The sequence below is a fragment of the Caretta caretta genome, chromosome 8 (genome assembly GCF_965140235.1).
Source record: "Caretta caretta isolate rCarCar2 chromosome 8, rCarCar1.hap1, whole genome shotgun sequence".
Classification (NCBI taxonomy): domain Eukaryota; kingdom Metazoa; phylum Chordata; order Testudines; family Cheloniidae; genus Caretta; species Caretta caretta.
Window position 1 is genome coordinate 65360002 of NC_134213.1, and position 11555 is coordinate 65371556.

An 11555-nucleotide genomic window follows, 5' to 3' on the forward strand; every position below is an offset into this window, starting at 1 on the left:
CACGCGTGGAGGTCTTGGTGATTGTAGCTAGCAAACGTTCAGTTAATAGTGATTGAAACTTTAATGAAGCCTCTGTTACATGGGAAAATATAAGCAATTCTACAATGTGAACCATATTTTATCTCAGAGCTTACTGCTACTGTAGGTTTTAAAAGCCACTGAGAGGAACTTAAATCCAGCTAGAAGTCCATAGGGTTAAAACTATAACTAGATAACATGTTATAATAATTATATGATATGAGAATACTGGAAAAGTAAAGGGATTTAGTTAGCCTATAAAGGTCACTGATGTGATTTGTGCCGCTGATGAAGACTCAAGGAAAAATTCTAGCAGTAAGCAGAGGCAGAAACCTTCAGATAACAGATGGACAGACAAGATTCACACACCTACTGTGCGTATGTAAAAGCATTACTATCCCATTTCAAAGGCGGCACTTTTTTTTTTATTGTGGGTGAGCACATCTTGCTTACTGTTTGGCACATTTATGGAAATGTGAATTCTGTTTGCACTGAGTGGACAGCATCCTGCTGAGGCTTGTGTGAGTTGAGGAGGAGCAGAGTGGGTGCCAGTTATATGTTCAGCAAAAAAGCTATCCTGCCAGCATGGGCTGGCATCGCTCTGGTTGGGCCAGGGGATGAAGGAGCAGCCAGATGCGCTGAACTGCTCCTTAGAAAGAACAGTGTATGTCTCACAGCAAGTACATGCTGCAGATTGCAATCTATGCACGAACCAGCACTAACTTCTATTCCAGCAGGCACAACGTGCTCCTTTAGGGACACCGAGCACTGGCAAGTGAGGAAGGCAGGTCAGTTTCCTAGTGTGCTCCTGGACATAAGGCAGAGATTCTGCTTTGCTGCATGCACAAGGGAAGAACCCCTCCATACCCTCTTATTGTGGCCAGGGAGCACAAGATGTAGCCCTAAATGTGGCCACCAAGGAACAGACTGAAGTTGAGTACCCATAACTGGATGGGTGCGTAGACCCTGCTGATGTTACATAAGTGCTGAAGTACCAGGATTGGACTCAGTTCATTTGTGGAACAAATGTCAGAGGGCATGCCAGGCTACATCACAGTCACTTAATCATCACTCTGCTGCCACAGTTCCAGCCCTGTTTTGGTCCACCCGCCAACTTTCCATGCTGAGCTCCTGGAGGGATATCCCCCGGATATTCTAACTCCAGTCGAAGGGGATGAAATCTTCTCTAATAAATTTATTATTCTGGAGCAATGAGACAGAGAGAAATAGGATTTTATTTGAAACCTCACAGGTCAGGAGACAATACAGGTCACCTGGGGCAGAGGCAGGGGCAAGGTCAAGCACACTTTAGCATAGCTGCTGTTTTGTGCTTCAGTGTGCAACACAGTTTATTCCAGAGTTGACTTTTTTCTTCGTGTAAAATGAATGTTTCATGATATAAATTCATCTCCTGATTTATAGATGCCAAATTAGTGTATAATTTCTTTTTTATTCTCCCTTTTTCTTTCTTTGGTTAGAAACCAGCAAGTGGTGTAAATTTATGTGATTTGATGAGTTCATGGTGCCATCTAGTGTTTAACAACAGAATTATTGTTCCTGGTCTAGAATAAAATCTTTCTCTGAAGGCATTGGGGGAGCAGGCAAGAGGAGAATGCAGAGACTCATTATGTGATTAAATAATAGCTCATAATCTCCTAAATACCAATTACCGTGATTTCAAAACAGCTCAACACCCAGCACTCACACTGAGCACTTTTGAATATCTGGCCACGTCTTTAGGTGCCTAAATGAGTGCTGAGTTCTTTTGAAACCTGGCCCCAAATTTATAGTAGAGAGCTCCAGAGAGTAAAAGTCAGACCACAGCAAGTCATTATTCTAAAAATCATCTTTTCTTTTCTTTTTTCTTTTTAAAATCAATATCCTTTTTAAAAATTTCTAAATTTGGGTGTTGGGGAAGCCTTTTACTCTGACTAAATGGTGATACAAAAATAGTTTCCATTGATGATGTCTAAAAAATGGATAAGTTTGAGAAAATGCTTTTGTGAATTTCCACTTTTGAAAAACAGTCATATTGAATCACACACACACACACATCTATCTAATCTATCTGGAAAATGTTATCAGAAAGGAATCCTGCATTACTATTCTCTTCCCAACCACAGTTGCTCAGGTCTTCAGATCCTGGCCTCCTCCTTCCTCCAAACATCGTGGCATACTCTAAAACACCTCCTTGTTTCTAACAAATCTGTTCTCCTTCTCCTTCCTGGGCAGATGGGCAGCAGCTCCAGTCTGAGAACCAGGAAGCCCCTCTAGAAGACAGAAGAATGTGTTTTGGTATGGCTTTCATTTGAATCTTGACTCCCAAATGACTCTGTGTGAGGAAGGAACCAGACATTCCCATGAATGTTAGGCCACAGAAAATGTGGAGTAAACAGGAGTGGGGAGGGGGATAGCAGAGTAACTTAAATAAAATTCAGTGTGCTAAAGCAGAGTGGTTGAGAGGTCCAGCTGGAATGAATTAGCTCTCCACCAGAAACAGTTCATAAAGGAATATGCAGAATGTAATTTAACTGGTTATTCTATCCATATTGGCAACCTGAAATAACCTCTGCAGAGGTGTTTTAAACACAGCCTCTTCCTTGCCCTCTTTAAGTAAAGTGGTTGCTCATAATAGCAGATCAACTTTTCCCTAAATTAATAATGCTATCTTAATAGTTGCAGTGTTCCATGTATTGGTGTTTATGCTATGGAATACTGCAAGTATGGAGATGAGTGGGAAATTTGTAAGAGTGGCCACTGAATAAAAGACAAGGAAAGATTAGAATAGCAGAGCTGCAGAATTCAGGAATATCTGATGAAGGTTACAACTGGAGGTCAGTTGGATCATTTGTCCTTGAAATAGTGGGTCCAATAAAGAAATGTGAGGTCAAAAATAGAGGCTTAGCCATAATTGTCACTGCCTAATTACTCTTGATGTTGTTATAGTAATGGGATTAGCCAGCAATGGCAGTAGCCTGTGGAAATAGGTTCCTCTTTTTCTGTAGATATACTAAAAGAATCTGCCCAACAGCAGTGAAGTGACTTGTTTAGAAATAGACATGCTAGAATTATGCAAGGTAGATTATAGCTTTATTGGGAAATGACCTTGTGGTACCCTCTCCTCATGATCCAGTTTTCAATTTTGTACAACCCCTTAATGATAGGTGACTGAGAAACCTGTCTAAAAGCCAGCTATTCTGTGAGAACTTATTTGAGGTGCACTGTGAGTTAGCAACCAGAAATTACTTGTTTATGTAGAGAAGGTTCAGGAGTTTGGGGTTAGTAGTCTTAATTGAAGATGGAAGGTACATGACACTTCTTCAGTTAATGACTCTAGACACAATCCTGATGGGATTTTTTTCTCAACTATTGTGTACCTTTTTAACTCAGTAGGGGGGCAGCATTCTCATTTAATAAGACATACTCTTGCCTTCTGCCAGAAAGATGGATTATAGGGTGTATACTCATGTATACTTATCTACCCACCACAGGTTAAAGTATAGCTGTTACTGGAGAAGAAGCAAAAATAAGATGAAAAGTTAGGCACAGGGGAGTATCTAGAATTCATTAGGGTTGCCTCTGAGAACTTTATCTGTAAGAGGAACAGATAAGAAATGTCCACTAATGGATTATTCAAAAAGTTTACTTGATGGAGTTGTCCAGAATATGACTTAACCTTACCTCAGGTTTAGTGAACATTTTATTCAAATATGCAAACAAATTTACTTCAGTATGTTCACAGAAATGGCAGATTTTGAGCAAATATTGCAAAATATTTGAAGAAAATGAATTTCAGATTTGTAATTAGAAAAGGAGTACCTGTGGCACCTTAGAGACTAACCAATTTATTTGAGCATGAGCTTTCGTGAGCTACAGCTCACTTCATCGGAGCTCACGAAAGCTTATGCTCAAATAAATTGGTTAGTCTCTAAGGTGCCACAGGTACTCCTTTTCTTTTTGCGAATACAGACTAACACGGCTGTTACTCTGAGATTTGTAATTGTGAGTATTTGCTCTGGAAAACTAATTCTAAATGCTACACTCAGCTACAAACAGATCATGTGATCTACATGGGAAAACCAGAGTGGTGGAGGGATCACTTTGCCATTGCATGTTTGCACAGTGCCTAATCCAATGGGGTGGCTTGATCACAGGTTATAAATACTGTACCTACATGGGGAACAAGTATTTGATAATAGGCTCTTCAATCTAGCAGACAAAGATGCAACAAAATCCCATTGTTGGCAATTGAAGCTAGGCAAACACAGACTGGAAATAAGGTGTAAATGTTTCACAGTGAGAGTAATTAACCACTAGAACAACTTTCCAAGGTTTGTGTTGGACTCTCCATCACTGGCAATGTTTAAAATTAGATGTTTTGTGTAAAAAATATGCTGTAGTTCAACCAGGAATTATTTTGGGGAAAGCTCTACGGCATGTTATGCAGGATATCAGGCTCAGTGAGCACAGTTGTCCCTTCTAGCCTATGAATAGGGCCCTGACCCCTCTATGGAACATAAGTGCTATATCAATACACATGTAATAATAACTTCAGATGTGAATACTTGACATAACAAAACACTGACGGGCAAAGAAGCTACTAACTGAGAAAGTTTTGCAAAATTATTCTGTGAATGATTTCAAATGATGAGTAAACTGAGATTTTTGTAGCCTATTTTAGACAGATTTGCAAATAGAAGAGTAAAAGCAAACTTAATCAAATAACTTATTAGTTTTAAAGCATTCATCCAAATTGATCTTTACTGGAGATGTCAATTAATCACAGTTAACTCACGTGATTAACTCAAAAAAATTAATCACGATTAATTGTCGTTTTAATCCCACTGTTAAACAATAGAATACCAATTGAAATGTATTAAATATTTTGGATGTTTTTCTACGTTTCCATATATATTGTATTCTGTGTTGTAACTGAAATAAAAGTGTACAAAAACAAAACAATGTCAAACTTCAGAGCCTACAAGTCCACTCAGTCCTCCTTCTTGTTCAGCCAATTGCTAAGACAAACAAGTTTGTTTACATTTACAGGAGATAATGCTGCCCTCTTCTTAGAATCATAGAAGATTAGGGTTGGAAGAGACCTCAGGAGGTCATCTAGTCCAACCCCCTGCTCAAAGCAGGACCAACCCCAACTAAATCATCCTGTCAAGCTAGGCCTTAAAAACCTCTAAGGATGGAGATTCCCTCACCTCCCTAGGTAACTCATTCCAGTGCTTCACCACCCTTCTAGTGAAATAGTTTTCCTAATATCCAACCTAGACCTCCCCGACTGCAACCATGGAGAACAGCCTAGCTCCATCCTCTTTGGAACCCCCCATCAGGTAGTTGAAGGCTGCTATCAAATCCCGCCTCACTCTTCTCTTCCGCAGGCTAAATAATCCCAGTTCCTTCAGCCTCTCCTCATAAATCATGTGCCCTAGCCCCCTAATCATTTTCGTTGCCCTCCGCTGGACTCGCTCCAATTTGTCCACATCCTTTCTGTAGTAGGGGGCCCAAAACTGGATGCAGTACTCCAGATGTGGCCTCACCAGTGCAAAATAGAGGGGAATAATCATTTCCCTCTATCTGCTGGCAATACTCCTACTTTTGTAGCTGGCATTGCAAGGTATTTACATGCCAGATATGCTAAACATTCGTTTGCCCCTTTGTTCTTCGGCCACCATTCCAGAGGACATGCTTCCATGCTGATGATCATTGTTAAAAAAATAATGCATTAATTAAATTTGTGACTCTACTCCGTGGGGGAGAATTGTATGTCCCCTGCTCTGTTTTACCCGCATTCTGCCATATATTTCAAGTTACAAGATGACCCAGCACATGTGGTTCATTTTAAGAACATTTTTTCACTGCAGATTTGACAAAACACAAAGAAGGTACCAATGTGAGATTTCTAAAGATAGCTACTGCACTCGATCCAAGATTAAGAATCTGAAGTGCTTTCCAAAATCTGATTGGGACGGGGTCTGGAGCATGCTTTCAGAAGTCTTAAAAGAGCAACACTCTGATGCAGAAACTACAGAACCTGAACCACCAAAAAAGAAAATCAACCTTCTGCTGGTGGCATCTGACTCAGATAATAAAAATGAACATGCGTCGGTCCACACTGCTTTGGATTGTTATCGAGTAGAACCCGTCATCAGCATGGACGCATGTCTCCTGGAATGGTGTTTGAAGCATGAAGGGGCATATGAATCTTTAGCACATCTGGCATGTAAATATCTTGCAACACTGGCTACGACAGTGCCATGAGAACGCCTGTTCTCACTTTCAGGTGCATTGTAAACAAGAAGCAGGCAGCATTATCTCCTGCAAATGTAAACAAACTTGTTTGTCGGAGCGACTGGCTGAACAAGAAGTAGGACTGAGTGGACTTGCAGGCTCTAAAATCTTACATCATTTTATTTTTGAATGCAGTTTATTTTGTACATAATTCTACATTTGTAAGTTCAACTTTCATGATAAAGAGATTGCAGTACAGTACTTGTATTAGGTGAATTGCAAAATACTATTTCTTTTGTTTTTATACAGTGCAAATACTTGTAATAAAAATAAATATAAAGTGAGCTCTGCACACTTTGTATTCTGTGTTGTAATTGAAATCAATATATTTGAAAATGTAGAAAACATCCAAAAATATTTAAGTAAATAGTATTCTATTATTGTTTAACGGTGCGATTAATCACGTGATTAATCACGCTTGACAGCCATAATCTTTACTAAAGTTTTCTGGCTTGTGTAAATGGATTCTTCAGTAGAACCTCAGAGTTACGAACACCTCAGGAATGGAGGTTGTTTGTAATGCTGAACAAAACGTTATCTTTGTTCTTTCAAAAGTTTACAACTGAACATTGACTTAATACAGCTTTGAAACTTTACTATGCAGAAGAAACATGCTGCTTTTAAGTCTCTTAATTTAAATGAAACAAGCACGGAAACAGTTTCCTGACCTTGTCAAATCCTTTAAACTTTCCCTTTTTTTTTTTTTCAGTTTATGTTTAACACAGTACTGTACTGTATTTGCTTCCCGCCCCCACCCCCCCTCTTCTTTTGTGTGTGTCTCTGCTGCTGCCTGATTGTGCACTTCCAGTTCCAAATGTGGTATGGTTGACCGGTCAGTTTGTAACTCGGTGTCCGGTACTCTGAGGTTCTACCGTACTTCCTCTGCCTAGCGAATTATAAATGAATCAAATAAGGCTTCCAGTCTTTCAAAATGGAACTTGTTCAAATATTAGAATTATGTTTTTAATATTAATGGTAGATACCTGACTAGCATCCACATTTTTATGGTTGCCACTTAAAATATAGGCTGGGATTTTGGTGAGGAAGAGATGGTCTAGTAGTTAGGCTCAGGAATTGGGAGATAAGTGCCTTCTCTACCACAGACTTCTTGTCTGACCTTGGGCAAGTCATTTAGCTCTCAGTGCCTCAGTTCCCCATCTGTAAAATGGCACTGCCCTGCCTCACAGAAGTGTTGTGAGAATAAATACATTAAATATTACAAGGTGTTCAGATACTGTACTAATGAGGGTCATGCACATATCTTTGATAGGTTTTTCACAAAAGCCCACATTCTATGGGCTTTCAATAGTATTTGGGTGTCTAATGACATTAAACATAATTTTTCTTGCTTTTTGAAAGTAGCTCCGGGTCAGAGGTCTGCACACTGTCCCCTGCATTACTTACTTAAGTCATTTCTCTAATGGTGTGTAGAGCTATGCATGAGCTTCTGCACTGGAGGAAATTTCCCCATTGTGTTCCTTTGCACGTCATACTCAGAATACTCTTCCAGTTCCCAGGTATGCCAAACTCAGGCTCAGGTCTGAACTTCAGTAGCTGTCTAAAAAAGTGAGTGAATGCTTGTGCATACACAGAGATCTTCTCTGCACAAGCCGTCATAACAACCTACTTCAGTGCCAGATTGGTTGACTTTTGAACTTTATTGCTCTTAGAACTCTGCAAGACTCCACTCTCATGCCAGCAAAACGGAAGGGAGGCAATATAACATAAACGCAGACATGCTTGTTTATATTGCACACACCATCAAACTGATCTTCACCTTCCATGGACCTGAAGTTTACAAGGCAGAAAGAAAAAGGGCTAGAACAGGTCATAGGGCCCAGAGAGAACAAAGAGACTCATTAAACTTGATACTTGCATGTTCAAATTTAAACCAACCTACTGCTTGTTTTCAGTGCTTTGACTTTTAATGACACATTACTGTAACTAGCATGCATCTAACCTTGCTTTTTGCCATTTTAAATGCAACAGAGAAATTTTGCAAGATTTCCTGGAATACTGAGTTGTCTCTCAATGTTTGGGTGAGACAAACTACCTCAAGATTAATAAATGATGAAGAAACATATATCTCCTTTTCTAAAGCAGCACAAAGAGTATATTTTCTGGTCATAAAGAAAACTAACCATGTAGTGCTCTAAAGTGACTGACCATAGTGTTTGGCAGTGGGTTTTTCACACGGCTTCATACAAGACCACATTTCCTTGTGAATATAACACCTTTATTAGCCACTGAAGAGTATGTCTAAAGATACAAATGAATGCTGTTCTCATGCAGTAAAAGATAAAGGTTATACTAGTCCAGTCTCAAACAAGTGTACTACGTTTTGCAAAGCATTGTACTATAGTGATATTAAAATGCTAGATTAATTAAAGGTGTGACAAATATCAACACCTCTCAACATGACCATCTCTATTTGTTATATCCACACCTTTATCTCCCTGGGGAGTTGCTCCCATACATTTTAAAATCATTCCTAGTTCCAACAGATGCTAGAGCATCAAATCTTAATGCTAAAATCTATATGGAACATGCAATCTGCACTTTCGTACTGAGACCTTGAATGTCTTAGCTTGTGTCTTTTGAGGCTCCAGGTACCTTGGTGATGGGCACCAAATAAATGCTACTAATAATGAATGGAGTTACTGATCATAGGAAGTAGCAGACAGTCCCCTGTGATTTTGTGAGGGCAGCAATGTGCTGCACAATGCATAGGTCCTGATAGGCTGGGTTGGGAGTAGTACAAGTTTTAAATTATGAGATCTAAAATGTATTCATTGAAACCTGAAAAAACATGACCACACTTTTTTCAGGTGCAATGCTAAACATCTGAAAACAAAAGTTTAGAAAATATTTGCAAGTAACTAAAAAGGGAGCAGTTTGCTGATTTATTATTCAGTTTGTAGCGTGTTTATTTTTGGGGTATGTCAAGTAAAGTCCCTTTGAAATTCTCCAATTTGAAATATCCCACTCAGTTCCATAGCTGGCATTGTGTGTTAGAGGAAAATATAACTGTTCACAGATTGCAGCCCAAGGAAGTCTTGAAACTTACAAACAGCTTTTCATGCAGCATGCATGATCTCCAAAAAACCCACCAACCCCCCCCAAACTGTGATTATTCTCAGTTTTTGTAATCTGGTTCCCTGTTCCTTATTCCTCTACCTGCTCCTCCCTCCATGTCAATTGTATCTGATACCAAATGCTGGATACAACAGACTAACTAGCTCAGCATAGTGACTAACAGAGGGATAGTAGGGTGCAAGGTTAAAATGCGAACAGAAGAGGGGCCAAATTCTCAGCAGGTGTAAATGGTGTAGCTCCATTGACTTCAGTTGAGACACTAATTTAAACATTTTAGAATCTGGCCCAAGAAGTTTTGTCTCTTAATGACTCTCCCACATAACCAGAAAAAAAATTTAAGGGCTATTCCCAAGAAACCCATAGGAGTTGTGTAGGGAATTCCCTTACAGCAAATTTACATTGGGACAGATTCACCACCTTATCAGTGGGAACACTCAGGGTGCCACGTATTACACTTACACTGAGTATCAGAATCAGGCCAACTGTCCGAAAAGGAAATCCTTGAGGAAGTGGGTTGCACTAGCAGAAGCAGACACTCAGGATTATCATGTAATTGCTCTTTTGTGGACATTAGCATATGTCCATTCTCTAATAAGAAACAAGCTTGGGTGCAGTTCTGAGCCTCCCAGCTGCACAAAGCCTGTCTCCATTCACACAGATCTCTGTCTGTTCTGGCAAAACAGCAGCTTTGGGTGGGTTAAAGCATCGGATTTGAGCCATGGTTATTGCTGCTGGTCTGGCAATTTCACACTGACATTCCCTGTAGGGTGAAAATTTAGTTGCCTCTGATAAAAAGCATCATTGGTAACATGCACATTATTTCCTCACATGCAAATCTACTTTAAAATAACGCTGTGGGTTAAACACATCAAATCATAGCCCTCAGAGTAAAAATGCCTTTAACTCACCCTGTATTGATTTGTAATTAAAATTTTATTCGACTTTTAAAATAGTCAACACAATAACATATTTCAATTGATCCAATCCATTTTTTTTTTGGATCATCCTTTTGAAGAAATTTTCGAAACTTTGACTTTTTGTCCAGATTTTGGAAGGGAAAATGTTTGAAATCTTAAACTCTCATGCAACATAACAATTGTTTGCCACCCAGTTCCAGCCAGAATGCTCAGCACTTTGCAGAACTGAGTCCGTAATGCAAAAATGGTCTGTTCCTCAAAGAATTGCAATCTAATTTCACACATGATGCAATAAAAGACACAGCAAAACAGGAGACTGCAAAACAACAGAGGAAAGAAAAGTGTTTACTCAGCGAACGCATGTGCGCAGCATTGTTGAACAAAATTTACATTGTCTCTCTTTTGTTAGTTTCTGTCTACCTACCTATGTAATATCTAGGCTTTTCGAGAGGCATATAATATACATTTATATATTATAATTTATACATATATTATATGTACATAGAAAAATGTTTAACTCGTGATACGTAGTAAGTTAAGTTCTGCTGAATTTGCTATACATATTTTGCTTTTGTTTTCATGTATTGTTGAATGGTAACTGTATAGATTTACCAGTGAATTTGAATTGAATAGCTTGTTAAAGCTATGTCCATTTAATACCAATTAGTGGAATCATCTCCCTTTTGTAATCTACATGATTTTTCATTTCATTGGAGAGCTTTGTTTTAGTCAGGTTAACAGTTTGTGGAGCAGAGTACTAAGCAATAATTTCCATATTTCTAGGAGTGAAATGAAAACACAGTAGCCTCTTGGAGAAGTTTGCATTTACCATGGGTAAATCAAATATTTGGGGGAACAGGGACTTGCAGAAATCTGCATCGATCAGGTAATTTAGTCTCAGCACATCCTTCAATAAAGCACCTAGTACTTTCAGAGAGATAATAAGCTTGCAAGTCAGCATGAAATTCCACATGCAGTCATGCCCTGTAAGTGCCCTAGAGTATATTAAATAATACTCCAATGTACCATTTTCCAGGTGTTTTATAATAATACTGGTTGGGTCATGTACTCGTAATAAGTGTTAACATTCCTCAGGGAAGATTCAAAGTTTGAAGTGACTTTTGCTACCATAAAATGAGGGATAATCAATGTAAAAAGGACAGACCACCATGAAAATGGCAGTAAAATATGACACTCACGTATTCTATAAGCGGCAGTTGCTTG